The sequence below is a fragment of the Limanda limanda genome, chromosome 10, assembly GCF_963576545.1.
Source record: "Limanda limanda chromosome 10, fLimLim1.1, whole genome shotgun sequence".
Taxonomy (NCBI): domain Eukaryota; kingdom Metazoa; phylum Chordata; class Actinopteri; order Pleuronectiformes; family Pleuronectidae; genus Limanda; species Limanda limanda.
The window spans coordinates 5,829,699-5,856,719 of record NC_083645.1 but is presented as its reverse complement, the minus strand read 5'-3'; the positions used below and the strand labels follow the sequence as shown (position 1 = coordinate 5,856,719).

General features: G+C 43.1%; 24 non-coding genes across 24 annotated transcripts; all 24 read left to right on the top strand.

The window, feature by feature from the left end:
• Positions 1-1,363: 1,363 nt before the first annotated feature.
• Positions 1,364-1,445, top strand: trnal-uag (transfer RNA leucine (anticodon UAG)). Its single transcript has one exon. It is a non-coding gene; the product is annotated as a tRNA-Leu (tRNA).
• A 604-nt stretch (positions 1,446-2,049) lies between these two features.
• On the top strand, positions 2,050-2,131 carry trnal-uag (transfer RNA leucine (anticodon UAG)). The gene has a single exon. It is a non-coding gene; the product is annotated as a tRNA-Leu (tRNA).
• A 693-nt stretch (positions 2,132-2,824) lies between these two features.
• On the top strand, positions 2,825-2,906 carry trnal-uag (transfer RNA leucine (anticodon UAG)). The gene has a single exon. It is a non-coding gene; the product is annotated as a tRNA-Leu (tRNA).
• A 1,470-nt stretch (positions 2,907-4,376) lies between these two features.
• trnal-uag (transfer RNA leucine (anticodon UAG)) lies at positions 4,377-4,458 on the top strand. Its single transcript has one exon. It is a non-coding gene; the product is annotated as a tRNA-Leu (tRNA).
• A 1,470-nt stretch (positions 4,459-5,928) lies between these two features.
• trnal-uag (transfer RNA leucine (anticodon UAG)) lies at positions 5,929-6,010 on the top strand. Its single transcript has one exon. It is a non-coding gene; the product is annotated as a tRNA-Leu (tRNA).
• Positions 6,011-6,614: 604 nt separating this feature from the next.
• On the top strand, positions 6,615-6,696 carry trnal-uag (transfer RNA leucine (anticodon UAG)). Its single transcript has one exon. It is a non-coding gene; the product is annotated as a tRNA-Leu (tRNA).
• Positions 6,697-7,387: 691 nt separating this feature from the next.
• trnal-uag (transfer RNA leucine (anticodon UAG)) lies at positions 7,388-7,469 on the top strand. The gene has a single exon. It is a non-coding gene; the product is annotated as a tRNA-Leu (tRNA).
• A 3,022-nt stretch (positions 7,470-10,491) lies between these two features.
• trnal-uag (transfer RNA leucine (anticodon UAG)) lies at positions 10,492-10,573 on the top strand. The gene has a single exon. It is a non-coding gene; the product is annotated as a tRNA-Leu (tRNA).
• A 1,470-nt stretch (positions 10,574-12,043) lies between these two features.
• On the top strand, positions 12,044-12,125 carry trnal-uag (transfer RNA leucine (anticodon UAG)). Its single transcript has one exon. It is a non-coding gene; the product is annotated as a tRNA-Leu (tRNA).
• A 681-nt stretch (positions 12,126-12,806) lies between these two features.
• Positions 12,807-12,888, top strand: trnal-aag (transfer RNA leucine (anticodon AAG)). The gene has a single exon. It is a non-coding gene; the product is annotated as a tRNA-Leu (tRNA).
• A 687-nt stretch (positions 12,889-13,575) lies between these two features.
• On the top strand, positions 13,576-13,657 carry trnal-aag (transfer RNA leucine (anticodon AAG)). The gene has a single exon. It is a non-coding gene; the product is annotated as a tRNA-Leu (tRNA).
• A 693-nt stretch (positions 13,658-14,350) lies between these two features.
• Positions 14,351-14,432, top strand: trnal-uag (transfer RNA leucine (anticodon UAG)). The gene has a single exon. It is a non-coding gene; the product is annotated as a tRNA-Leu (tRNA).
• Positions 14,433-15,126: 694 nt separating this feature from the next.
• Positions 15,127-15,208, top strand: trnal-uag (transfer RNA leucine (anticodon UAG)). The gene has a single exon. It is a non-coding gene; the product is annotated as a tRNA-Leu (tRNA).
• A 695-nt stretch (positions 15,209-15,903) lies between these two features.
• On the top strand, positions 15,904-15,985 carry trnal-aag (transfer RNA leucine (anticodon AAG)). The gene has a single exon. It is a non-coding gene; the product is annotated as a tRNA-Leu (tRNA).
• Positions 15,986-16,672: 687 nt separating this feature from the next.
• trnal-uag (transfer RNA leucine (anticodon UAG)) lies at positions 16,673-16,754 on the top strand. Its single transcript has one exon. It is a non-coding gene; the product is annotated as a tRNA-Leu (tRNA).
• A 691-nt stretch (positions 16,755-17,445) lies between these two features.
• Positions 17,446-17,527, top strand: trnal-uag (transfer RNA leucine (anticodon UAG)). The gene has a single exon. It is a non-coding gene; the product is annotated as a tRNA-Leu (tRNA).
• Positions 17,528-18,997: 1,470 nt separating this feature from the next.
• On the top strand, positions 18,998-19,079 carry trnal-uag (transfer RNA leucine (anticodon UAG)). Its single transcript has one exon. It is a non-coding gene; the product is annotated as a tRNA-Leu (tRNA).
• A 2,246-nt stretch (positions 19,080-21,325) lies between these two features.
• Positions 21,326-21,407, top strand: trnal-uag (transfer RNA leucine (anticodon UAG)). The gene has a single exon. It is a non-coding gene; the product is annotated as a tRNA-Leu (tRNA).
• Positions 21,408-22,874: 1,467 nt separating this feature from the next.
• Positions 22,875-22,956, top strand: trnal-aag (transfer RNA leucine (anticodon AAG)). The gene has a single exon. It is a non-coding gene; the product is annotated as a tRNA-Leu (tRNA).
• A 687-nt stretch (positions 22,957-23,643) lies between these two features.
• Positions 23,644-23,725, top strand: trnal-aag (transfer RNA leucine (anticodon AAG)). Its single transcript has one exon. It is a non-coding gene; the product is annotated as a tRNA-Leu (tRNA).
• Positions 23,726-24,418: 693 nt separating this feature from the next.
• trnal-uag (transfer RNA leucine (anticodon UAG)) lies at positions 24,419-24,500 on the top strand. The gene has a single exon. It is a non-coding gene; the product is annotated as a tRNA-Leu (tRNA).
• Positions 24,501-25,194: 694 nt separating this feature from the next.
• trnal-uag (transfer RNA leucine (anticodon UAG)) lies at positions 25,195-25,276 on the top strand. Its single transcript has one exon. It is a non-coding gene; the product is annotated as a tRNA-Leu (tRNA).
• Positions 25,277-25,971: 695 nt separating this feature from the next.
• On the top strand, positions 25,972-26,053 carry trnal-aag (transfer RNA leucine (anticodon AAG)). The gene has a single exon. It is a non-coding gene; the product is annotated as a tRNA-Leu (tRNA).
• A 687-nt stretch (positions 26,054-26,740) lies between these two features.
• Positions 26,741-26,822, top strand: trnal-aag (transfer RNA leucine (anticodon AAG)). The gene has a single exon. It is a non-coding gene; the product is annotated as a tRNA-Leu (tRNA).
• The last annotated feature ends 199 nt before the right edge of the window (positions 26,823-27,021 follow it).

The window sequence follows — 27,021 nt, the reverse complement described above, 5'->3', positions numbered from 1 at the left end:
GTCCAATGAAGCGTGCAGGAGGTAGTTTCTCTCCAGTCTCGTTTTCAAACAAGGTAACACTGTGCACCTTCCCATTGAGGAACATTGCTTCACATTTGCCAATATTTTCCTCCAAGTCCAGTTAATTTAACTGATAAGCAAAGCCAAGAAACCATAGACTGTCTTCATCTGAAACTGGTTTAGTTTATAAGAGCAGAGTGGCGCACCGGAAGCGTGCTGGGCCCATAACCCAGAGGTCGATGGATCGAAACCATCCTCTGCTAAAGGAATCCTTTATCCACTCCCATGTTATCTGTTATGTGTCCCTTTCCTTCTGAACATGAACTCACCTCCTGCTGAGAGTGACTTGCTTTGGCTTTTGAAATTGAAAATTTGACAGAATAGACCCAACAGTTGAAGCCCTTACCTTGGCTGATAGTTTTGTGGTCTTTTGATCTTGAGTAATTGCTTTATACCCCCACTGGCTATGTGTTTGAAGTTTTGAATGTTCTTTCGTATGTGTCTTCGATTCGATTGTCCAATTGTCTTCAAAGTGGAACATACATCTGAACGCCTCAGGTTCGTTTAGGTAAAAACTAGTTCCTAACGGTAGTGTGGCAGAGTGGTCAAAGGTGCTGGATTAAGGCTCCAGTCTCTTAGGAGGCGTGGGTTCACATCCCACCACTGCCAAAAGACTGTCAGTTGAATGTATTGGCTACTTGCAGCTGATGTACTATAATAAGATCTCTTGTTATTCAAAACTGCAACAGCCAGCTAAGCTATGTAGCATAAGGAATGTCCAATGAAGCGTGCAGGAGGTAGTTTCTCTCCAGTCTCGTTTTCAAACAAGGTAACACTGTGCAACTTCCGATTGAGGAACATTGCTTCACATTTGCCAATCTTTTCCTCCAAGTCCAGTTGATTTAACTGATAAGCAAACCCAAGTAACCATAGACTGTGTTCATCTGAAACTGGTTCAGTGTATAAGAGCAGAGTGGCGCAGCGGAAGCGTGCTGGGCCCATAACCTAGAGGTCGATGGATCGAAACCATCCTCTGCTAAAACAATCCTTTATCCACTCCCATGTTATCTGTTATGTTTCCCTTTCCTTCTGAACATGAACTCACCACCTGCTGAAAGTGACTTGCTTTGGCTTTTGAAATTGAAAATTTGACAGAATAGACCCAACAGTTGAAGCCCTTAACTTGGCTGATAGTTTTGTGGTCTTTTGATCTTGAGTAATTGCTTTATACCCCCACTGGCTATGTGTTTGAAGTTTTGAATGTTCTTTCGTATGTGTCTTCGATTCGATTGTCCAATTGTCTTCAAAGTGGAACATACATCTGAACGCCTCCGGTTCGTTTTGGTAAAAACTAGTTCCTAACGGTAGTGTGGCGGACTGGTCAAAGGCGCTGGATTTAGGCTCCAGTCTCTCAGGAGGCGTGGGTTCAAATCCCACCACTGCCAATAGACTGTCAGTTGAATATATTGGGTACGTGCAGGAGGTAGTTTCTCTCCAGTCTTGTTTTCAAACAAGGTAACACTGTGCACCTTCCCATTGAGGAACATTGCTTCACATTTGCCAATATTTTCCTCCAAGTCCAGTTAATTTAACTGATAAGCAAAGCCAAGAAACCATAGACTGTCTTCATCTGAAACTGGTTTAGTGTATAAGAGCAGAGTGGCGCACCGGAAGCGTGCTGGGCACATAACCCAGAGGTCGATGGATCGAAACCATCCTCTGCTAAAGGAATCCTTTATCCACTCCCATGTTATCTGTTATGTTTCCCTTTCCTTCTGAACATGAACTCACCTCCTGCTGAAAGTGACTTGCTTTGGCTTTTGAAATTGAAAATTTGACAGAATAGACCCAACAGTTGAAGCCCTTAACTTGGCTGATAGTTTTGTGGTCTTTTGATCTTGAGTAATTGCTGTATACCCCCACTGGCTATGTGTTTGAAGTTTTGAATGTTCTTCCGTATGTGTCTTCGATTTGATTGTCCAATTGTCATCAAAGTGGAATATACATCTGAACAACTCCGGTTCGTTTTGGTAAAAACTAGTTCCTAACGGTAGTGTGGCCGAGTGGTCAAAGGCGCTGGATTTAGGCTCCAGTCTCTTAGGAGGCGTGGGTTCAAATCCCTCCACTGCCAAAACACTACAGTTGAATGTATTGGCTACTTGCAGCTGATCTACTATAAGAGGATATCTTGTTGTTCAAAACTATAACAAGAAGCTAAGCTCTGTAGCATAAGGAATTTCCAATGATTCGTGCAGGAGGTAGTTTCTCTCCAGTCTCGTTTTCAAACAAGTTAACACTGTGCACCTTCCCATTGAGGCACATTGCTTCACATTTGCCAATCTTTTCCTCCAAGTCCAGTTGATTTAACTGATAAGCAAACCCAAGAAACCATCGACTGTGTTCATCTGAAACTGGTTCAGTGTATAAGAGCAGAGTGGCGCAGCGGAAGCGTGCTGGGCCCATAACCCAGAGGTCGATGGATCGAAACCATCCTCTGCTAAAGGAATCCTTTATCCACTCCCATGTTATCTGTTATGTTTCCCTTTCCTTCTGAACATGAACTCACCTCCTGCTGAAAGTGACTTGCTTTGGCTTTTGAAATTGAAAATTTGACAGAATAGACCCAACAGTTGAAGCCCTTAACTTGGCTGATAGTTTTGTGGTCTTTTGATCTTGAGTAATTGCTTTATACCCCCACTGGCTATGTGTTTGAAGTTTTGAATGTTCTTCCGTATGTGTCTTCGATTTGATTGTCCAATTGTCATCAAAGTGGAATATACATCTGAACGACTCCGGCTCGTTTTGGTAAAAACTAGTTCCTACCGGTAGTGTGGCCGAGTGGTCAAAGGCGCTGGATTTAGGCTCCAGTCTCTCAGGAGGCGTGGGTTCAAATCCCACCACTGCCAGTAGACTGTCAGTTGAATATATTGGGTACTTGCAGCTGATCTACTATTAGAAGATCTCTTTTTGTTCAAAACTGCAACAGCCAGCTAAGCTATGTAGCATAAGGAATGTCCAATGAAGCGTGCAGGAGGTAGTTTCTCTCCAGTCTCGTTTTCAAACAAGGTAACACTGTGCACCTTCCCATTGAGGAACATTGCTTCACATTTGCCAATATTTTCCTCCAAGTCCAGTTAATTTAACTGATAAGCAAAGCCAAGAAACCATAGACTGTCTTCATCTGAAACTGGTTTAGTTTATAAGAGCAGAGTGGCGCACCGGAAGCGTGCTGGGCCCATAACCCAGAGGTCGATGGATCGAAACCATCCTCTGCTAAAGGAATCCTTTATCCACTCCCATGTTATCTGTTATGTGTCCCTTTCCTTCTGAACATGAACTCACCTCCTGCTGAGAGTGACTTGCTTTGGCTTTTGAAATTGAAAATTTGACAGAATAGACCCAACAGTTGAAGCCCTTAACTTGGCTGATAGTTTTGTGATCTTTTGATCTTGAGTAATTGCTTTATACCCCCACTGGCTATGTGTTTGAAGTTTTGAATGTTCTTTCGTATGTGTCTTCGATTCGATTGTCCAATTGTCTTCAAAGTGGAACATACATCTGAACGCCTCAGGTTCGTTTAGGTAAAAACTAGTTCCTAACGGTAGTGTGGCAGAGTGGTCAAAGGTGCTGGATTAAGGCTCCAGTCTCTTAGGAGGCGTGGGTTCACATCCCACCACTGCCAAAAGACTGTCAGTTGAATGTATTGGCTACTTGCAGCTGATGTACTATAATAAGATCTCTTGTTATTCAAAACTGCAACAGCCAGCTAAGCTATGTAGCATAAGGAATGTCCAATGAAGCGTGCAGGAGGTAGTTTCTCTCCAGTCTCGTTTTCAAACAAGGTAACACTGTGCACCTTCCGATTGAGGAACATTGCTTCACATTTGCCAATCTTTTCCTCCAAGTCCAGTTGATTTAACTGATAAGCAAACCCAAGAAACCATAGACTGTGTTCATCTGAAACTGGTTCAGTGTATAAGAGCAGAGTGGCGCAGCGGAAGCGTGCTGGGCCCATAACCCAGAGGTCGATGGATCGAAACCATCCTCTGCTAAAGGAATCCTTTATCCACTCCCATGTTATCTGTTATGTTTCCCTTTCCTTCTGAACATGAACTCACCTCCTGCTGAAAGTGACTTGCTTTGGCTTTTGAAATTGAAAATTTGACAGAATAGACCCAACAGTTGAAGCCCTTAACTTGGCTGATAGTTTTGTGGTCTTTTGATCTTGAGTAATTGCTTTATACCCCCACTGGCTATGTGTTTGAAGTTTTGAATGTTCTTCCGTATGTGTCTTCGATTTGATTGTCCAATTGTCATCAAAGTGGAATATACATCTGAACGACTCCGGCTCGTTTTGGTAAAAACTAGTTCCTACCGGTAGTGTGGCCGAGTGGTCAAAGGCGCTGGATTTAGGCTCCAGTCTCTCAGGAGGCGTGGGTTCAAATCCCACCACTGCCAGTAGACTGTCAGTTGAATATATTGGGTACTTGCAGCTGATCTACTATTAGAAGATCTCTTTTTGTTCAAAACTGCAACAGCCAGCTAAGCTATGTAGCATAAGGAATGTCCAATGAAGCGTGCAGGAGGTAGTTTCTCTCCAGTCTCGTTTTCAAACAAGGTAACACTGTGCACCTTCCCATTGAGGAACATTGCTTCACATTTGCCAATATTTTCCTCCAAGTCCAGTTAATTTAACTGATAAGCAAAGCCAAGAAACCATAGACTGTCTTCATCTGAAACTGGTTTAGTTTATAAGAGCAGAGTGGCGCACCGGAAGCGTGCTGGGCCCATAACCCAGAGGTCGATGGATCGAAACCATCCTCTGCTAAAGGAATCCTTTATCCACTCCCATGTTATCTGTTATGTGTCCCTTTCCTTCTGAACATGAACTCACCTCCTGCTGAGAGTGACTTGCTTTGGCTTTTGAAATTGAAAATTTGACAGAATAGACCCAACAGTTGAAGCCCTTACCTTGGCTGATAGTTTTGTGGTCTTTTGATCTTGAGTAATTGCTTTATACCCCCACTGGCTATGTGTTTGAAGTTTTGAATGTTCTTTCGTATGTGTCTTCGATTCGATTGTCCAATTGTCTTCAAAGTGGAACATACATCTGAACGCCTCAGGTTCGTTTAGGTAAAAACTAGTTCCTAACGGTAGTGTGGCAGAGTGGTCAAAGGTGCTGGATTAAGGCTCCAGTCTCTTAGGAGGCGTGGGTTCACATCCCACCACTGCCAAAAGACTGTCAGTTGAATGTATTGGCTACTTGCAGCTGATGTACTATAATAAGATCTCTTGTTATTCAAAACTGCAACAGCCAGCTAAGCTATGTAGCATAAGGAATGTCCAATGAAGCGTGCAGGAGGTAGTTTCTCTCCAGTCTCGTTTTCAAACAAGGTAACACTGTGCAACTTCCGATTGAGGAACATTGCTTCACATTTGCCAATCTTTTCCTCCAAGTCCAGTTGATTTAACTGATAAGCAAACCCAAGTAACCATAGACTGTGTTCATCTGAAACTGGTTCAGTGTATAAGAGCAGAGTGGCGCAGCGGAAGCGTGCTGGGCCCATAACCTAGAGGTCGATGGATCGAAACCATCCTCTGCTAAAACAATCCTTTATCCACTCCCATGTTATCTGTTATGTTTCCCTTTCCTTCTGAACATGAACTCACCACCTGCTGAAAGTGACTTGCTTTGGCTTTTGAAATTGAAAATTTGACAGAATAGACCCAACAGTTGAAGCCCTTAACTTGGCTGATAGTTTTGTGGTCTTTTGATCTTGAGTAATTGCTTTATACCCCCACTGGCTATGTGTTTGAAGTTTTGAATGTTCTTTCGTATGTGTCTTCGATTCGATTGTCCAATTGTCTTCAAAGTGGAACATACATCTGAACGCCTCCGGTTCGTTTTGGTAAAAACTAGTTCCTAACGGTAGTGTGGCGGACTGGTCAAAGGCGCTGGATTTAGGCTCCAGTCTCTCAGGAGGCGTGGGTTCAAATCCCACCACTGCCAATAGACTGTCAGTTGAATATATTGGGTACGTGCAGGAGGTAGTTTCTCTCCAGTCTTGTTTTCAAACAAGGTAACACTGTGCACCTTCCCATTGAGGAACATTGCTTCACATTTGCCAATATTTTCCTCCAAGTCCAGTTAATTTAACTGATAAGCAAAGCCAAGAAACCATAGACTGTCTTCATCTGAAACTGGTTTAGTGTATAAGAGCAGAGTGGCGCACCGGAAGCGTGCTGGGCACATAACCCAGAGGTCGATGGATCGAAACCATCCTCTGCTAAAGGAATCCTTTATCCACTCCCATGTTATCTGTTATGTTTCCCTTTCCTTCTGAACATGAACTCACCTCCTGCTGAAAGTGACTTGCTTTGGCTTTTGAAATTGAAAATTTGACAGAATAGACCCAACAGTTGAAGCCCTTAACTTGGCTGATAGTTTTGTGGTCTTTTGATCTTGAGTAATTGCTGTATACCCCCACTGGCTATGTGTTTGAAGTTTTGAATGTTCTTCCGTATGTGTCTTCGATTTGATTGTCCAATTGTCATCAAAGTGGAATATACATCTGAACAACTCCGGTTCGTTTTGGTAAAAACTAGTTCCTAACGGTAGTGTGGCCGAGTGGTCAAAGGCGCTGGATTTAGGCTCCAGTCTCTTAGGAGGCGTGGGTTCAAATCCCTCCACTGCCAAAACACTACAGTTGAATGTATTGGCTACTTGCAGCTGATCTACTATAAGAGGATATCTTGTTGTTCAAAACTATGACAAGAAGCTAAGCTCTGTAGCATAAGGAATTTCCAATGATTCGTGCAGGAGGTAGTTTCTCTCCAGTCTCGTTTTCAAACAAGTTAACACTGTGCACCTTCCCATTGAGGCACATTGCTTCACATTTGCCAATCTTTTCCTCCAAGTCCAGTTGATTTAACTGATAAGCAAACCCAAGAAACCATCGACTGTGTTCATCTGAAACTGGTTCAGTGTATAAGAGCAGAGTGGCGCACCGGAAGCGTGCTGGGCCCATAACCCAGAGGTCGATGGATCGAAACCATCCTCTGCTAAAGGAATCCTTTATCCACTCCCATGTTATCTGTTATGTTTCCTTTTCCTTCTGAACATGAACTCACCTCCTGCTGAAAGTGACTTGCTTTGGCTTTTGAAATTGAAAATTTGACAGAATAGACCCAACAGTTGAAGCCCTTAACTTGGCTGATAGTATTGTGGTCTTTTGATCTTGAGTAATTGCTTTATACCCCCACTGGCTATGTGTTTGAAGTTTTGAATGTTCTTCCGTATGTGTCTTCGATTTGATTGTCCAATTGTCGTCAAAGTGGAATATACATCTAAACGACTCCGGTTCGTTTTGGTAAAGTAGTTCCTAACGGTAGTGTGGCCGAGTGGTCAAAGGCGCTGGATTTAGGCTCCAGTCTCTCAGGAGGCGTGGGTTCAAATCCCACCACTGCTAGTAGACTGTCAGTTGAATATATTGGGTACTTGCAGCTGATCTACTATTAGAAGATCTCTTTTTGTTCAAAACTGCAACAGCCAGCTAAGCTATGTAGCATAAGGAATGTCCAATGAAGCGTGCAGGAGGTAGTTTCTCTCCAGTCTCGTTTTCAAACAAGGTAACACTGTGCACCTTCCCATTGAGGAACATTGCTTCACATTTGCCAATATTTTCCTCCAAGTCCAGTTAATTTAACTGATAAGCAAAGCCAAGAAACCATAGACTGTCTTCATCTGAAACTGGTTTAGTTTATAAGAGCAGAGTGGCGCACCGGAAGCGTGCTGGGCCCATAACCCAGAGGTCGATGGATCGAAACCATCCTCTGCTAAAGGAATCCTTTATCCACTCCCATGTTATCTGTTATGTTTCCCTTTCCTTCTGAACATGAACTCACCTCCTGCTGAGAGTGACTTGCTTTGGCTTTTGAAATTGAAAATTTGACAGAATAGACCCAACAGTTGAAGCCCTTAACTTGGCTGATAGTTTTGTGATCTTTTGATCTTGAGTAATTGCTTTATACCCCCACTGGCTATGTGTTTGAAGTTTTGAATGTTCTTTCGTATGTGTCTTCGATTCGATTGTCCAATTGTCTTCAAAGTGGAACATACATCTGAACGCCTCAGGTTCGTTTAGGTAAAAACTAGTTCCTAACGGTAGTGTGGCAGAGTGGTCAAAGGTGCTGGATTAAGGCTCCAGTCTCTTAGGAGGCGTGGGTTCACATCCCACCACTGCCAAAAGACTGTCAGTTGAATATATTGGGTACTTGCAGCTGATCTACTATTAGAAGATCTCTTTTTGTTCAAAACTGCAACAGCCAGCTAAGCTATGTAGCATAAGGAATGTCCAATGAAGCGTGCAGGAGGTAGTTTCTCTCCAGTCTCGTTTTCAAACAAGGTAACACTGTGCACCTTCCCATTGAGGAACATTGCTTCACATTTGCCAATATTTTCCTCCAAGTCCAGTTAATTTAACTGATAAGCAAAGCCAAGAAACCATAGACTGTCTTCATCTGAAACTGGTTTAGTTTACAAGAGCAGAGTGGCGCACCGGAAGCGTGCTGGGCCCATAACCCAGAGGTCGATGGATCGAAACCATCCTCTGCTAAAGGAATCCTTTATCCACTCCCATGTTATCTGTTATGTTTCCCTTTCCTTCTGAACATGAACTCACCTCCTGCTGAGAGTGACTTGCTTTGGCTTTTGAAATTGAAAATTTGACAGAATAGACCCAACAGTTGAAGCCCTTAACTTGGCTGATAGTTTTGTGATCTTTTGATCTTGAGTAATTGCTTTATACCCCCACTGGCTATGTGTTTGAAGTTTTGAATGTTCTTTCGTATGTGTCTTCGATTCGATTGTCCAATTGTCTTCAAAGTGGAACATACATCTGAACGCCTCAGGTTCGTTTAGGTAAAAACTAGTTCCTAACGGTAGTGTGGCAGAGTGGTCAAAGGTGCTGGATTAAGGCTCCAGTCTCTTAGGAGGCGTGGGTTCACATCCCACCACTGCCAAAAGACTGTCAGTTGAATGTATTGGCTACTTGCAGCTGATGTACTATAATAAGATCTCTTGTTATTCAAAACTGCAACAGCCAGCTAAGCTATGTAGCATAAGGAATGTCCAATGAAGCGTGCAGGAGGTAGTTTCTCTCCAGTCTCGTTTTCAAACAAGGTAACACTGTGCACCTTCCGATTGAGGAACATTGCTTCACATTTGCCAATCTTTTCCTCCAAGTCCAGTTGATTTAACTGATAAGCAAACCCAAGAAACCATAGACTGTGTTCATCTGAAACTGGTTCAGTGTATAAGAGCAGAGTGGCGCAGCGGAAGCGTGCTGGGCCCATAACCCAGAGGTCGATGGATCGAAACCATCCTCTGCTAAAGGAATCCTTTATCCACTCCCATGTTATCTGTTATGTTTCCCTTTCCTTCTGAACATGAACTCACCTCCTGCTGAAAGTGACTTGCTTTGGCTTTTGAAATTGAAAATTTGACAGAATAGACCCAACAGTTGAAGCCCTTAACTTGGCTGATAGTTTTGTGATCTTTTGATCTTGAGTAATTGCTTTATACCCCCACTGGCTATGTGTTTGAAGTTTTGAATGTTCTTTCGTATGTGTCTTCGATTCGATTGTCCAATTGTCTTCAAAGTGGAACATACATCTGAACGCCTCAGGTTCGTTTAGGTAAAAACTAGTTCCTAACGGTAGTGTGGCAGAGTGGTCAAAGGTGCTGGATTAAGGCTCCAGTCTCTTAGGAGGCGTGGGTTCACATCCCACCACTGCCAAAAGACTGTCAGTTGAATGTATTGGCTACTTGCAGCTGATGTACTATAATAAGATCTCTTGTTATTCAAAACTGCAACAGCCAGCTAAGCTATGTAGCATAAGGAATGTCCAATGAAGCGTGCAGGAGGTAGTTTCTCTCCAGTCTCGTTTTCAAACAAGGTAACACTGTGCACCTTCCGATTGAGGAACATTGCTTCACATTTGCCAATCTTTTCCTCCAAGTCCAGTTGATTTAACTGATAAGCAAACCCAAGAAACCATAGACTGTGTTCATCTGAAACTGGTTCAGTGTATAAGAGCAGAGTGGCGCAGCGGAAGCGTGCTGGGCCCATAACCCAGAGGTCGATGGATCGAAACCATCCTCTGCTAAAGGAATCCTTTATCCACTCCCATGTTATCTGTTATGTTTCCCTTTCCTTCTGAACATGAACTCACCTCCTGCTGAAAGTGACTTGCTTTGGCTTTTGAAATTGAAAATTTGACAGAATAGACCCAACAGTTGAAGCCCTTAACTTGGCTGATAGTTTTGTGGTATTTTGATCTTGAGTAATTGCTTTATACCCCCACTGGCTATGTGTTTGAAGTTTTGAATGTTCTTCCGTATGTGTCTTCGATTTGATTGTCCAATTGTCATCAAAGTGGAATATACATCTGAACGACTCCGGTTCGTTTTGGTAAAAACTAGTTCCTAACGGTAGTGTGGCCGAGTGGTCAAAGGCGCTGGATTTAGGCTCCAGTCTCTCAGGAGGCGTGGGTTCAAATCCCACCACTGCCAGTAGACTGTCAGTTGAATATATTGGGTACTTGCAGCTGATCTACTATTAGAAGATCTCTTTTTGTTCAAAACTGCAACAGCCAGCTAAGCTATGTAGCATAAGGAATGTCCAATGAAGCGTGCAGGAGGTAGTTTCTCTCCAGTCTCGTTTTCAAACAAGGTAACACTGTGCACCTTCCCATTGAGGAACATTGCTTCACATTTGCCAATATTTTCCTCCAAGTCCAGTTAATTTAACTGATAAGCAAAGCCAAGAAACCATAGACTGTCTTCATCTGAAACTGGTTTAGTTTACAAGAGCAGAGTGGCGCACCGGAAGCGTGCTGGGCCCATAACCCAGAGGTCGATGGATCGAAACCATCCTCTGCTAAAGGAATCCTTTATCCACTCCCATGTTATCTGTTATGTTTCCCTTTCCTTCTGAACATGAACTCACCTCCTGCTGAGAGTGACTTGCTTTGGCTTTTGAAATTGAAAATTTGACAGAATAGACCCAACAGTTGAAGCCCTTAACTTGGCTGATAGTTTTGTGATCTTTTGATCTTGAGTAATTGCTTTATACCCCCACTGGCTATGTGTTTGAAGTTTTGAATGTTCTTTCGTATGTGTCTTCGATTCGATTGTCCAATTGTCTTCAAAGTGGAACATACATCTGAACGCCTCAGGTTCGTTTAGGTAAAAACTAGTTCCTAACGGTAGTGTGGCAGAGTGGTCAAAGGTGCTGGATTAAGGCTCCAGTCTCTTAGGAGGCGTGGGTTCACATCCCACCACTGCCAAAAGACTGTCAGTTGAATGTATTGGCTACTTGCAGCTGATGTACTATAATAAGATCTCTTGTTATTCAAAACTGCAACAGCCAGCTAAGCTATGTAGCATAAGGAATGTCCAATGAAGCGTGCAGGAGGTAGTTTCTCTCCAGTCTCGTTTTCAAACAAGGTAACACTGTGCACCTTCCGATTGAGGAACATTGCTTCACATTTGCCAATCTTTTCCTCCAAGTCCAGTTGATTTAACTGATAAGCAAACCCAAGAAACCATAGACTGTGTTCATCTGAAACTGGTTCAGTGTATAAGAGCAGAGTGGCGCAGCGGAAGCGTGCTGGGCCCATAATCCAGAGGTCGATGGATCGAAACCATCCTCTGCTAAAGGAATCCTTTATCCACTCCCATGTTATCTGTTATGTTTCCCTTTCCTTCTGAACATGAACTCACCTCCTGCTGAAAGTGACTTGCTTTGGCTTTTGAAATTGAAAATTTGACAGAATAGACCCAACAGTTGAAGCCCTTAACTTGGCTGATAGCTTTGTGGTCTTTTGATCTTGAGTAATTGCTTTATACCCCCACTGGCTATGTGTTTGAAGTTTTGAATGTTCTTCCGTATGTGTCTTCGATTTGATTGTCCAATTGTCATCAAAGTGGAATATACATCTGAACGACTCCGGTTCGTTTTGGTAAAAACTAGTTCCTAACGGTAGTGTGGCCGAGTGGTCAAAGGCGCTGGATTTAGGCTCCAGTCTCTCAGGAGGCGTGGGTTCAAATCCCACCACTGTCAGTTGAATATATTGGGTACTTGCAGCTGATCTACTATTAGAAGATCTCTTTTTGTTCAAAACTGCAACAGCCTGCTAAGCTATGTAGCATAAGGAATGTCCAATGAAGCGTGCAGGAGGTAGTTTCTCTCCAGTCTCGTTTTCAAACAAGGTAACACTGTGCACCTTCCCATTGAGGAACATTGCTTCACATTTGCCAATATTTTCCTCCAAGTCCAGTTAATTTAACTGATAAGCAAAGCCAAGAAACCATAGACTGTCTTCATCTGAAACTGGTTTAGTTTTTAAGAGCAGAGTGGCGCACCGGAAGCGTGCTGGGCCCATAACCCAGAGGTCGATGGATCGAAACCATCCTCTGCTAAAGGAATCCTTTATCCACTCCCATGTTATCTGTTATGTTTCCCTTTCCTTCTGAACATGAACTCACCACCTGCTGAAAGTGACTTGCTTTGGCTTTTGATGTTGAAAATGTGACAGAATAGACCCAAGAGTTGAAGCCCTTAACTTGGCTGATAGTTTTGTCGTCTTTGGACCTTGAGTTATTGCTTTATACCCCCACAGGGTATGTGTTTGAAGTTTTGAATGTTCTTCCGTATGTGTCTTCGATTTTATTGTCCAATTGTCATCAAAGTGGAATATACATCTGAACGCCTCCGGTTCGTTTTGGTAAAGTAGTTCATAACGGTAGTGTGGCCGAGTGGTCAAAGGCGCTGGATTAAGGCTCCAGTCTCTTAGGAGGCGTGGGTTCAAATCCCACCACTGCCAAAAGACTGTCAGTTGAATGTATTGGCTACTTGCAGCTGATCTACTATAAGAAGATCTCTTGTTGTTCAAAACTGCCACAGCCAGCTAAGCTCTATAGCATAAGGAATGTCCAATGAAGCGTGCAGGAGGTAGTTTCTCTCCAGTCTCGTTTTCAAACAAGGTAACACTGTGCACATTCCCATTGAGGAACATTGCTTCACATTTACCAATTTTTTCCTCCAAGTCCAGTTAATTTAACTGATAAGCAAACCCAAGAAACCATAGACTGTCTTCATTTGAAACTTGTCCAATGTATAAGAGCAGAGTGGCGCAGCGGAAGCGTGCTGGGCCCAGAGGTCGATGGATCGAAACCATCCTCTGCTGAAGGAAGCCTTTATCCACTCCCATGTTATCTGTTATGTTTCCCTTTCCTTCTGAACATGAACTCACCACCTGCTGAAAGTGACTTGCTTTGGCTTTTGAAGTTGAAAATGTGACAGAATAGACCCAAGATTTGAAGCCCTTAACTTGGCTGATAGTTTTGTGGTCTTTTGACCTTGAGTAATTGCTTTATACCCCCGCAGGGTATGTGTTTGAAGTTTCCAATGTTCTTCCGTATGTGTCTTCGATTTGATTGTCCAATTGTCATCAAAGTGGAATATACATCTGAACGCCTCCGGTTTGTTTTGGTAAAAACTAGTTCCCAACGGTAGTGTGGCCGAGTGGTCAAAGGCGCTGGATTAAGGCTCCAGTCTCTTAGGAGGCGTGGGTTCAAATCCCACCACTGCCAAAAGACTACAGTTGAATGTATTGGCTACTTGCAGCTGATCTACTATAAGAAGATATCTTGTTGTTCAAAACTATAACAAGAAGCTGAGCTCTGTAGCATAAGGAATTTCCAATGATTCGTGCAGGAGGTAGTTTCTCTCCAGTCTCATTTTCAAACAAGGTAACACTGTGCACCTTCCCATTGAGGCACATTTCTTCACATTTGCCAATCTTTTCCTCCAAGTCCAGTTGATTTAACTGATAAGCAAACCCAAGAAACCATAGACTGTGTTCATCTGAAACTGGTTCAGTGTATAAGAGCAGAGTGGCGCAGCGGAAGCGTGCTGGGCCCATAACCCAGAGGTCGATGGATCGAAACCATCCTCTGCTAAAACAATCCTTTATCCACTCCCATGTTATCTGTTATGTTTCCCTTTCCTTCTGAACATGAACTCACCTCCTGCTGAAAGTGACTTGCTTTGGCTTTTGAAGTTGAAAATGTGACAGAATAGACCCAAGAGTTGAAGCCCTTAACTTGGCTGATAGTTTAGTGGTCTTTTGATCTTGAGTAATTGCTTTATACCCCCACTGGCTATGTGTTTGAAGTTTTGAATGTTCTTCCGTATGTGTCTTCGATTTGATTGTCCAATTGTCATCAAAGTGGAATATACATCTGAACGCCTCCGGTTCGTTTTGGTAAAAACTAGTTCCTAACGGTAGTGTGGCCGAGTGGTCAAAGGCGCTGGATTTAGGCTCCAGTCTCTCAGGAGGCGTGGGTTCAAATCCCACCACTGCCAAAAGACTGTCAGTTGAATATATTGGGTACTTGCAGCTGATCTACTATAAGAAGATATCTTGTTGTTCAAAACTATAACAAGAAGCTGAGCTCTGTAGCATAAGGAATGTCCAATGAAGCGTGCAGGAGGTAGTTTCTCTCCAGTCTCGTTTTCAAACAAGGTAACACTGTGCACCTTCCGATTGAGGAACATTGCTTCACATTTGCCAATATTTTCCTCCATGTCCAGTTAATGTAACTGATAACCAAACCCAAGAAACCATAGACTGTCTTCATCTGAAACTGGTTCAGTGTATAAGAGCAGAGTGGCGCAGCGGAAGCGTGCTGGGCCCATAACCCAGAGGTCGATGGATCGAAACCATCCTCTGCTAAAACAATCCTTTATCCACTCCCATGTTATCTGTTATGTTTCCCTTTCCTTCTGAACATGAACTCACCTCCTGCTGAAAGTGACTTGCTTTGGCTTTTGAAGTTGAAAATGTGACAGAATAGACCCAAGAGTTGAAGCCCTTAACTTGGCTGATAGTTTAGTGGTCTTTTGATCTTGAGTAATTGCTTTATACCCCCACTGGCTATGTGTTTGAAGTTTTGAATGTTCTTCCGTATGTGTCTTCGATTTGATTGTCCAATTGTCATCAAAGTGGAATATACATCTGAACGCCTCCGGTTCGTTTTGGTAAAAACTAGTTCCTAACGGTAGTGTGGCCTAGTGGTCAAAGGCGCTGGATTTAGGCTCCAGTCTCTCAGGAGGCGTGGGTTCAAATCCCACCACTGCCAAAAGACTGTCAGTTGAATATATTGGGTACTTGCAGCTGATCTACTATTAGAAGATCTCTTGTTATTCAAAACTGCAACAGCCAGCTAAGCTATGTAGCATAAGGAATGTCCAATGAAGCGTGCAGGAGGTAGTTTCTCTCCAGTCTCGTTTTCAAACAAGGTAACACTGTGCACATTCCCATTGAGGAACATTGCTTCACATTTGCCAATCTTTTCCTCCAAGTCCAGTTGATTTAACTGATAAGCAAACCCAAGAAACCATAGACTCTGTTCATCTGAAACTGGTTCAGTGTATAAGAGCAGAGTGGCGCAGCGGAAGCGTGCTGGGCCCATAACCCAGAGGTCGATGGATCGAAACCATCCTCTGCTAAAGGAATCCTTTATCCACTCCCATGTTATCTGTTATGTTTCCCTTTCCTTCTGAACATGAACTCACCACCTGCTGAAAGTGACTTGCTTTGGCTTTTGATGTTGAAAATGTGACAGAATAGACCCAAGAGTTGAAGCCCTTAACTTGGCTGATAGTTTTGTCGTCTTTGGACCTTGAGTTATTGCTTTATACCCCCACAGGGTATGTGTTTGAAGTTTTGAATGTTCTTCCGTATGTGTCTTCGATTTTATTGTCCAATTGTCATCAAAGTGACAATCAATACATCTGAACGCCTCCGGTTCGTTTTGGTAAAGTAGTTCATAACGGTAGTGTGGCCGAGTGGTCAAAGGCGCTGGATTAAGGCTCCAGTCTCTTAGGAGGCGTGGGTTCAAATCCCACCACTGCCAAAAGACTGTCAGTTGAATGTATTGGCTACTTGCAGCTGATCTACTATAAGAAGATCTCTTGTTGTTCAAAACTGCCACAGCCAGCTAAGCTCTGTAGCATAAGGAATGTCCAATGAAGCGTGCAGGAGGTAGTTTCTCTCCAGTCTCGTTTTCAAACAAGGTAACACTGTGCACATTCCCATTGAGGAACATTGCTTCACATTTACCAATTTTTTCCTCCAAGTCCAGTTAATTTAACTGATAAGCAAACCCAAGAAACCATAGACTGTCTTCATTTGAAACTTGTCCAATGTATAAGAGCAGAGTGGCGCAGCGGAAGCGTGCTGGGCCCAGAGGTCGATGGATCGAAACCATCCTCTGCTGAAGGAAGCCTTTATCCACTCCCATGTTATCTGTTATGTTTCCCTTTCCTTCTGAACATGAACTCACCACCTGCTGAAAGTGACTTGCTTTGGCTTTTGAAGTTGAAAATGTGACAGAATAGACCCAAGATTTGAAGCCCTTAACTTGGCTGATAGTTTTGTGGTCTTTTGACCTTGAGTAATTGCTTTATACCCCCGCAGGGTATGTGTTTGAAGTTTCCAATGTTCTTCCGTATGTGTCTTCGATTTGATTGTCCAATTGTCATCAAAGTGGAATATACATCTGAACGCCTCCGGTTTGTTTTGGTAAAAACTAGTTCCTAACGGTAGTGTGGCCGAGTGGTCAAAGGCGCTGGATTTAGGCTCCAGTCTCTTAGGAGGCGTGGGTTCAAATCCCTCCACTGCCAAAACACTACAGTTGAATGTATTGGCTACTTGCAGCTGATCTACTATAAGAGGATATCTTGTTGTTCAAAACTATAACAAGAAGCTAAGCTCTGTAGCATAAGGAATTTCCAATGATTCGTGCAGGAGGTAGTTTCTCTCCAGTCTCGTTTTCAAACAAGTTAACACTGTGCACCTTCCCATTGAGGCACATTGCTTCACATTTGCCAATCTTTTCCTCCAAGTCCAGTTGATTTAACTGATAAGCAAACCCAAGAAACCATAGACTGTGTTCATCTGAAACTGGTTCAGTGTATAAGAGCAGAGTGGCGCACCGGAAGCGTGCTGGGCCCATAACCCAGAGGTCGATGGATCGAAACCATCCTCTGCTAAAGGAATCCTTTATCCACTCCCATGTTATCTGTTATGTTTCCTTTTCCTTCTGAACATGAACTCACCTCCTGCTGAAAGTGACTTGCTTTGGCTTTTGAAATTGAAAATTTGACAGAATAGACCCAACAGTTGAAGCTCTTAACTTGGCTGATAGTATTGTGGTCTTTTGATCTTGAGTAATTGCTTTATACCCCCACTGGCTATGTGTTTGAAGTTTTGAATGTTCTTCCGTATGTGTCTTCGATTTGATTGTCCAATTGTCGTCAAAGTGGAATATACATCTAAACGACTCCGGTTCGTTTTGGTAAAGTAGTTCCTAACGGTAGTGTGGCCGAGTGGTCAAAGGCGCTGGATTTAGGCTCCAGTCTCTCAGGAGGCGTGGGTTCAAATCCCACCACTGCTAGTAGACTGTCAGTTGAATATATTGGGTACTTGCAGCTGATCTACTATTAGAAGATCTCTTTTTGTTCAAAACTGCAACAGCCAGCTAAGCTATGTAGCATAAGGAATGTCCAATGAAGCGTGCAGGAGGTAGTTTCTCTCCAGTCTCGTTTTCAAACAAGGTAACACTGTGCACCTTCCCATTGAGGAACATTGCTTCACATTTGCCAATATTTTCCTCCAAGTCCAGTTAATTTAACTGATAAGCAAAGCCAAGAAACCATAGACTGTCTTCATCTGAAACTGGTTTAGTTTATAAGAGCAGAGTGGCGCACCGGAAGCGTGCTGGGCCCATAACCCAGAGGTCGATGGATCGAAACCATCCTCTGCTAAAGGAATCCTTTATCCACTCCCATGTTATCTGTTATGTTTCCCTTTCCTTCTGAACATGAACTCACCTCCTGCTGAGAGTGACTTGCTTTGGCTTTTGAAATTGAAAATTTGACAGAATAGACCCAACAGTTGAAGCCCTTAACTTGGCTGATAGTTTTGTGATCTTGTGATCTTGAGTAATTGCTTTATACCCCCACTGGCTATGTGTTTGAAGTTTTGAATGTTCTTTCGTATGTGTCTTCGATTCGATTGTCCAATTGTCTTCAAAGTGGAACATACATCTGAACGCCTCAGGTTCGTTTAGGTAAAAACTAGTTCCTAACGGTAGTGTGGCAGAGTGGTCAAAGGTGCTGGATTAAGGCTCCAGTCTCTTAGGAGGCGTGGGTTCACATCCCACCACTGCCAAAAGACTGTCAGTTGAATGTATTGGCTACTTGCAGCTGATGTACTATAATAAGATCTCTTGTTATTCAAAACTGCAACAGCCAGCTAAGCTATGTAGCATAAGGAATGTCCAATGAAGCGTGCAGGAGGTAGTTTCTCTCCAGTCTCGTTTTCAAACAAGGTAACACTGTGCACCTTCCGATTGAGGAACATTGCTTCACATTTGCCAATCTTTTCCTCCAAGTCCAGTTGATTTAACTGATAAGCAAACCCAAGAAACCATAGACTGTGTTCATCTGAAACTGGTTCAGTGTATAAGAGCAGAGTGGCGCAGCGGAAGCGTGCTGGGCCCATAACCCAGAGGTCGATGGATCGAAACCATCCTCTGCTAAAGGAATCCTTTATCCACTCCCATGTTATCTGTTATGTTTCCCTTTCCTTCTGAACATGAACTCACCTCCTGCTGAAAGTGACTTGCTTTGGCTTTTGAAATTGAAAATTTGACAGAATAGACCCAACAGTTGAAGCCCTTAACTTGGCTGATAGTTTTGTGGTATTTTGATCTTGAGTAATTGCTTTATACCCCCACTGGCTATGTGTTTGAAGTTTTGAATGTTCTTCCGTATGTGTCTTCGATTTGATTGTCCAATTGTCATCAAAGTGGAATATACATCTGAACGACTCCGGTTCGTTTTGGTAAAAACTAGTTCCTAACGGTAGTGTGGCCGAGTGGTCAAAGGCGCTGGATTTAGGCTCCAGTCTCTCAGGAGGCGTGGGTTCAAATCCCACCACTGCCAGTAGACTGTCAGTTGAATATATTGGGTACTTGCAGCTGATCTACTATTAGAAGATCTCTTTTTGTTCAAAACTGCAACAGCCAGCTAAGCTATGTAGCATAAGGAATGTCCAATGAAGCGTGCAGGAGGTAGTTTCTCTCCAGTCTCGTTTTCAAACAAGGTAACACTGTGCACCTTCCCATTGAGGAACATTGCTTCACATTTGCCAATATTTTCCTCCAAGTCCAGTTAATTTAACTGATAAGCAAAGCCAAGAAACCATAGACTGTCTTCATCTGAAACTGGTTTAGTTTACAAGAGCAGAGTGGCGCACCGGAAGCGTGCTGGGCCCATAACCCAGAGGTCGATGGATCGAAACCATCCTCTGCTAAAGGAATCCTTTATCCACTCCCATGTTATCTGTTATGTTTCCCTTTCCTTCTGAACATGAACTCACCTCCTGCTGAGAGTGACTTGCTTTGGCTTTTGAAATTGAAAATTTGACAGAATAGACCCAACAGTTGAAGCCCTTAACTTGGCTGATAGTTTTGTGATCTTTTGATCTTGAGTAATTGCTTTATACCCCCACTGGCTATGTGTTTGAAGTTTTGAATGTTCTTTCGTATGTGTCTTCGATTCGATTGTCCAATTGTCTTCAAAGTGGAACATACATCTGAACGCCTCAGGTTCGTTTAGGTAAAAACTAGTTCCTAACGGTAGTGTGGCAGAGTGGTCAAAGGTGCTGGATTAAGGCTCCAGTCTCTTAGGAGGCGTGGGTTCACATCCCACCACTGCCAAAAGACTGTCAGTTGAATGTATTGGCTACTTGCAGCTGATGTACTATAATAAGATCTCTTGTTATTCAAAACTGCAACAGCCAGCTAAGCTATGTAGCATAAGGAATGTCCAATGAAGCGTGCAGGAGGTAGTTTCTCTCCAGTCTCGTTTTCAAACAAGGTAACACTGTGCACCTTCCGATTGAGGAACATTGCTTCACATTTGCCAATCTTTTCCTCCAAGTCCAGTTGATTTAACTGATAAGCAAACCCAAGAAACCATAGACTGTGTTCATCTGAAACTGGTTCAGTGTATAAGAGCAGAGTGGCGCAGCGGAAGCGTGCTGGGCCCATAACCCAGAGGTCGATGGATCGAAACCATCCTCTGCTAAAGGAATCCTTTATCCACTCCCATGTTATCTGTTATGTTTCCCTTTCCTTCTGAACATGAACTCACCTCCTGCTGAAAGTGACTTGCTTTGGCTTTTGAAATTGAAAATTTGACAGAATAGACCCAACAGTTGAAGCCCTTAACTTGGCTGATAGTTTTGTGATCTTTTGATCTTGAGTAATTGCTTTATACCCCCACTGGCTATGTGTTTGAAGTTTTGAATGTTCTTTCGTATGTGTCTTCGATTCGATTGTCCAATTGTCTTCAAAGTGGAACATACATCTGAACGCCTCAGGTTCGTTTAGGTAAAAACTAGTTCCTAACGGTAGTGTGGCAGAGTGGTCAAAGGTGCTGGATTAAGGCTCCAGTCTCTTAGGAGGCGTGGGTTCACATCCCACCACTGCCAAAAGACTGTCAGTTGAATGTATTGGCTACTTGCAGCTGATGTACTATAATAAGATCTCTTGTTATTCAAAACTGCAACAGCCAGCTAAGCTATGTAGCATAAGGAATGTCCAATGAAGCGTGCAGGAGGTAGTTTCTCTCCAGTCTCGTTTTCAAACAAGGTAACACTGTGCACCTTCCGATTGAGGAACATTGCTTCACATTTGCCAATCTTTTCCTCCAAGTCCAGTTGATTTAACTGATAAGCAAACCCAAGAAACCATAGACTGTGTTCATCTGAAACTGGTTCAGTGTATAAGAGCAGAGTGGCGCAGCGGAAGCGTGCTGGGCCCATAACCCAGAGGTCGATGGATCGAAACCATCCTCTGCTAAAGGAATCCTTTATCCACTCCCATGTTATCTGTTATGTTTCCCTTTCCTTCTGAACATGAACTCACCTCCTGCTGAAAGTGACTTGCTTTGGCTTTTGAAATTGAAAATTTGACAGAATAGACCCAACAGTTGAAGCCCTTAACTTGGCTGATAGTTTTGTGGTATTTTGATCTTGAGTAATTGCTTTATACCCCCACTGGCTATGTGTTTGAAGTTTTGAATGTTCTTCCGTATGTGTCTTCGATTTGATTGTCCAATTGTCATCAAAGTGGAATATACATCTGAACGACTCCGGTTCGTTTTGGTAAAAACTAGTTCCTAACGGTAGTGTGGCCGAGTGGTCAAAGGCGCTGGATTTAGGCTCCAGTCTCTCAGGAGGCGTGGGTTCAAATCCCACCACTGCCAGTAGACTGTCAGTTGAATATATTGGGTACTTGCAGCTGATCTACTATTAGAAGATCTCTTTTTGTTCAAAACTGCAACAGCCAGCTAAGCTATGTAGCATAAGGAATGTCCAATGAAGCGTGCAGGAGGTAGTTTCTCTCCAGTCTCGTTTTCAAACAAGGTAACACTGTGCACCTTCCCATTGAGGAACATTGCTTCACATTTGCCAATATTTTCCTCCAAGTCCAGTTAATTTAACTGATAAGCAAAGCCAAGAAACCATAGACTGTCTTCATCTGAAACTGGTTTAGTTTACAAGAGCAGAGTGGCGCACCGGAAGCGTGCTGGGCCCATAACCCAGAGGTCGATGGATCGAAACCATCCTCTGCTAAAGGAATCCTTTATCCACTCCCATGTTATCTGTTATGTTTCCCTTTCCTTCTGAACATGAACTCACCTCCTGCTGAGAGTGACTTGCTTTGGCTTTTGAAATTGAAAATTTGACAGAATAGACCCAACAGTTGAAGCCCTTAACTTGGCTGATAGTTTTGTGATCTTTTGATCTTGAGTAATTGCTTTATACCCCCACTGGCTATGTGTTTGAAGTTTCAATGTTCTTTCGTATGTGTCTTCGATTCGATTGTCCAATTGTCTTCAAAGTGGAACATACATCTGAACGCCTCAGGTTCGTTTAGGTAAAAACTAGTTCCTAACGGTAGTGTGGCAGAGTGGTCAAAGGTGCTGGATTAAGGCTCCAGTCTCTTAGGAGGCGTGGGTTCACATCCCACCACTGCCAAAAGACTGTCAGTTGAATGTATTGGCTACTTGCAGCTGATGTACTATTAGAAGATCTCTTTTTGTTCAAAACTGCAACAGCCTGCTAAGCTATGTAGCATAAGGAATGTCCAATGAAGCGTGCAGGAGGTAGTTTCTCTCCAGTCTCGTTTTCAAACAAGGTAACACTGTGCACCTTCCCATTGAGGAACATTGCTTCACATTTGCCAATATTTTCCTCCAAGTCCAGTTAATTTAACTGATAAGCAAAGCCAAGAAACCATAGACTGTCTTCATCTGAAACTGGTTTAGTTTTTAAGAGCAGAGTGGCGCACCGGAAGCGTGCTGGGCCCATAACCCAGAGGTCGATGGATCGAAACCATCCTCTGCTAAAGGAATCCTTTATCCACTCCCATGTTATCTGTTATGTTTCCCTTTCCTTCTGAACATGAACTCACCACCTGCTGAAAGTGACTTGCTTTGGCTTTTGATGTTGAAAATGTGACAGAATAGACCCAAGAGTTGAAGCCCTTAACTTGGCTGATAGTTTTGTCGTCTTTGGACCTTGAGTTATTGCTTTATACCCCCACAGGGTATGTGTTTGAAGTTTTGAATGTTCTTCCGTATGTGTCTTCGATTTTATTGTCCAATTGTCATCAAAGTGGAATATACATCTGAACGCCTCCGGTTCGTTTTGGTAAAGTAGTTCATAACGGTAGTGTGGCCGAGTGGTCAAAGGCGCTGGATTAAGGCTCCAGTCTCTTAGGAGGCGTGGGTTCAAATCCCACCACTGCCAAAAGACTGTCAGTTGAATGTATTGGCTACTTGCAGCTGATCTACTATAAGAAGATCTCTTGTTGTTCAAAACTGCCACAGCCAGCTAAGCTCTATAGCATAAGGAATGTCCAATGAAGCGTGCAGGAGGTAGTTTCTCTCCAGTCTCGTTTTCAAACAAGGTAACACTGTGCACATTCCCATTGAGGAACATTGCTTCACATTTACCAATTTTTTCCTCCAAGTCCAGTTAATTTAACTGATAAGCAAACCCAAGAAACCATAGACTGTCTTCATTTGAAACTTGTCCAATGTATAAGAGCAGAGTGGCGCAGCGGAAGCGTGCTGGGCCCAGAGGTCGATGGATCGAAACCATCCTCTGCTGAAGGAAGCCTTTATCCACTCCCATGTTATCTGTTATGTTTCCCTTTCCTTCTGAACATGAACTCACCACCTGCTGAAAGTGACTTGCTTTGGCTTTTGAAGTTGAAAATGTGACAGAATAGACCCAAGATTTGAAGCCCTTAACTTGGCTGATAGTTTTGTGGTCTTTTGACCTTGAGTAATTGCTTTATACCCCCGCAGGGTATGTGTTTGAAGTTTCCAATGTTCTTCCGTATGTGTCTTCGATTTGATTGTCCAATTGTCATCAAAGTGGAATATACATCTGAACGCCTCCGGTTTGTTTTGGTAAAAACTAGTTCCCAACGGTAGTGTGGCCGAGTGGTCAAAGGCGCTGGATTAAGGCTCCAGTCTCTTAGGAGGCGTGGGTTCAAATCCCACCACTGCCAAAAGACTACAGTTGAATGTATTGGCTACTTGCAGCTGATCTACTATAAGAAGATATCTTGTTGTTCAAAACTATAACAAGAAGCTGAGCTCTGTAGCATAAGGAATTTCCAATGATTCGTGCAGGAGGTAGTTTCTCTCCAGTCTCATTTTCAAACAAGGTAACACTGTGCACCTTCCCATTGAGGCACATTTCTTCACATTTGCCAATCTTTTCCTCCAAGTCCAGTTGATTTAACTGATAAGCAAACCCAAGAAACCATAGACTGTGTTCATCTGAAACTGGTTCAGTGTATAAGAGCAGAGTGGCGCAGCGGAAGCGTGCTGGGCCCATAACCCAGAGGTCGATGGATCGAAACCATCCTCTGCTAAAACAATCCTTTATCCACTCCCATGTTATCTGTTATGTTTCCCTTTCCTTCTGAACATGAACTCACCTCCTGCTGAAAGTGACTTGCTTTGGCTTTTGAAGTTGAAAATGTGACAGAATAGACCCAAGAGTTGAAGCCCTTAACTTGGCTGATAGTTTAGTGGTCTTTTGATCTTGAGTAATTGCTTTATACCCCCACTGGCTATGTGTTTGAAGTTTTGAATGTTCTTCCGTATGTGTCTTCGATTTGATTGTCCAATTGTCATCAAAGTGGAATATACATCTGAACGCCTCCGGTTCGTTTTGGTAAAAACTAGTTCCTAACGGTAGTGTGGCCGAGTGGTCAAAGGCGCTGGATTTAGGCTCCAGTCTCTCAGGAGGCGTGGGTTCAAATCCCACCACTGCCAAAAGACTGTCAGTTGAATATATTGGGTACTTGCAGCTGATCTACTATAAGAAGATATCTTGTTGTTCAAAACTATAACAAGAAGCTGAGCTCTGTAGCATAAGGAATGTCCAATGAAGCGTGCAGGAGGTAGTTTCTCTCCAGTCTCGTTTTCAAACAAGGTAACACTGTGCACCTTCCGATTGAGGAACATTGCTTCACATTTGCCAATATTTTCCTCCATGTCCAGTTAATGTAACTGATAACCAAACCCAAGAAACCATAGACTGTCTTCATCTGAAACTGGTTCAGTGTATAAGAGCAGAGTGGCGCAGCGGAAGCGTGCTGGGCCCATAACCCAGAGGTCGATGGATCGAAACCATCCTCTGCTAAAACAATCCTTTATCCACTCCCATGTTATCTGTTATGTTTCCCTTTCCTTCTGAACATGAACTCACCTCCTGCTGAAAGTGACTTGCTTTGGCTTTTGAAGTTGAAAATGTGACAGAATAGACCCAAGAGTTGAAGCCCTTAACTTGGCTGATAGTTTAGTGGTCTTTTGATCTTGAGTAATTGCTTTATACCCCCACTGGCTATGTGTTTGAAGTTTTGAATGTTCTTCCGTATGTGTCTTCGATTTGATTGTCCAATTGTCATCAAAGTGGAATATACATCTGAACGCCTCCGGTTCGTTTTGGTAAAAACTAGTTCCTAACGGTAGTGTGGCCTAGTGGTCAAAGGCGCTGGATTTAGGCTCCAGTCTCTCAGGAGGCGTGGGTTCAAATCCCACCACTGCCAAAAGACTGTCAGTTGAATATATTGGGTACTTGCAGCTGATCTACTATTAGAAGATCTCTTGTTATTCAAAACTGCAACAGCCAGCTAAGCTATGTAGCATAAGGAATGTCCAATGAAGCGTGCAGGAGGTAGTTTCTCTCCAGTCTCGTTTTCAAACAAGGTAACACTGTGCACATTCCCATTGAGGAACATTGCTTCACATTTGCCAATCTTTTCCTCCAAGTCCAGTTGATTTAACTGATAAGCAAACCCAAGAAACCATAGACTCTGTTCATCTGAAACTGGTTCAGTGTATAAGAGCAGAGTGGCGCAGCGGAAGCGTGCTGGGCCCATAACCCAGAGGTCGATGGATCGAAACCATCCTCTGCTAAAGGAATCCTTTATCCACTCCCATGTTATCTGTTATGTTTCCCTTTCCTTCTGAACATGAACTCACCACCTGCTGAAAGTGACTTGCTTTGGCTTTTGATGTTGAAAATGTGACAGAATAGACCCAAGAGTTGAAGCCCTTAACTTGGCTGATAGTTTTGTCGTCTTTGGACCTTGAGTTATTGCTTTATACCCCCACAGGGTATGTGTTTGAAGTTTTGAATGTTCTTCCGTATGTGTCTTCGATTTTATTGTCCAATTGTCATCAAAGTGACAATCAATACATCTGAACGCCTCCGGTTCGTTTTGGTAAAGTAGTTCATAACAGTAGTGTGGCCGAGTGGTCAAAGGCGCTGGATTAAGGCTCCAGTCTCTTAGGAGGCGTGGGTTCAAATCCCACCACTGCCAAAAGACTGTCAGTTGAATGTATTGGCTACTTGCAGCTGATCTACTATAAGAAGATCTCTTGTTGTTCAAAACTGCCACAGCCAGCTAAGCTCTGTAGCATAAGGAATGTCCAATGAAGCGTGCAGGAGGTAGTTTCTCTCCAGTCTCGTTTTCAAACAAGGTAACACTGTGCACATTCCCATTGAGGAACATTGCTTCACATTTACCAATTTTTTCCTCCAAGTCCAGTTAATTTAACTGATAAGCAAACCCAAGAAACCATAGACTGTCTTCATTTGAAACTTGTCCAATGTATAAGAGCAGAGTGGCGCAGCGGAAGCGTGCTGGGCCCAGAGGTCGATGGATCGAAACCATCCTCTGCTGAAGGAATCCTTTATCCACTCCCATGTTATCTGTTATGTTTCCCTTTCCTTCTGAACATGAACTCACCACCTGCTGAAAGTGACTTGCTTTGGCTTTTGAAGTTGAAAATGTGACAGAATAGACCCAAGATTTGAAGCCCTTAACTTGGCTGATAGTTTTGTGGTCTTTTGACCTTGAGTAATTGCTTTATACCCCCGCAGGGTATGTGTTTGAAGTTTCCAATGTTCTTCCGTATGTGTCTTCGATTTGATTGTCCAATTGTCATCAAAGTGGAATATACATCTGAACGCCTCCGGATTGTTTTGGTAAAAACTAGTTCCCAACGGTAGTGTGGCCGAGTGGTCAAAGGCGCTGGATTAAGGCTCCAGTCTCTTAGGAGGCGTGGGTTCAAATCCCACCACTGCCAAAAGACTACAGTTGAATGTATTGGCTACTTGCAGCTGATCTACTATAAGAAGATATCTTGTTGTTCAAAACTATAACAAGAAGCTGAGCTCTGTAGCATAAGGAATTTCCAATGATTCGTGCAGGAGGTAGTTTCTCTCCAGTCTCATTTTCAAACAAGGTAACACTGTGCACCTTCCCATTGAGGCACATTTCTTCAC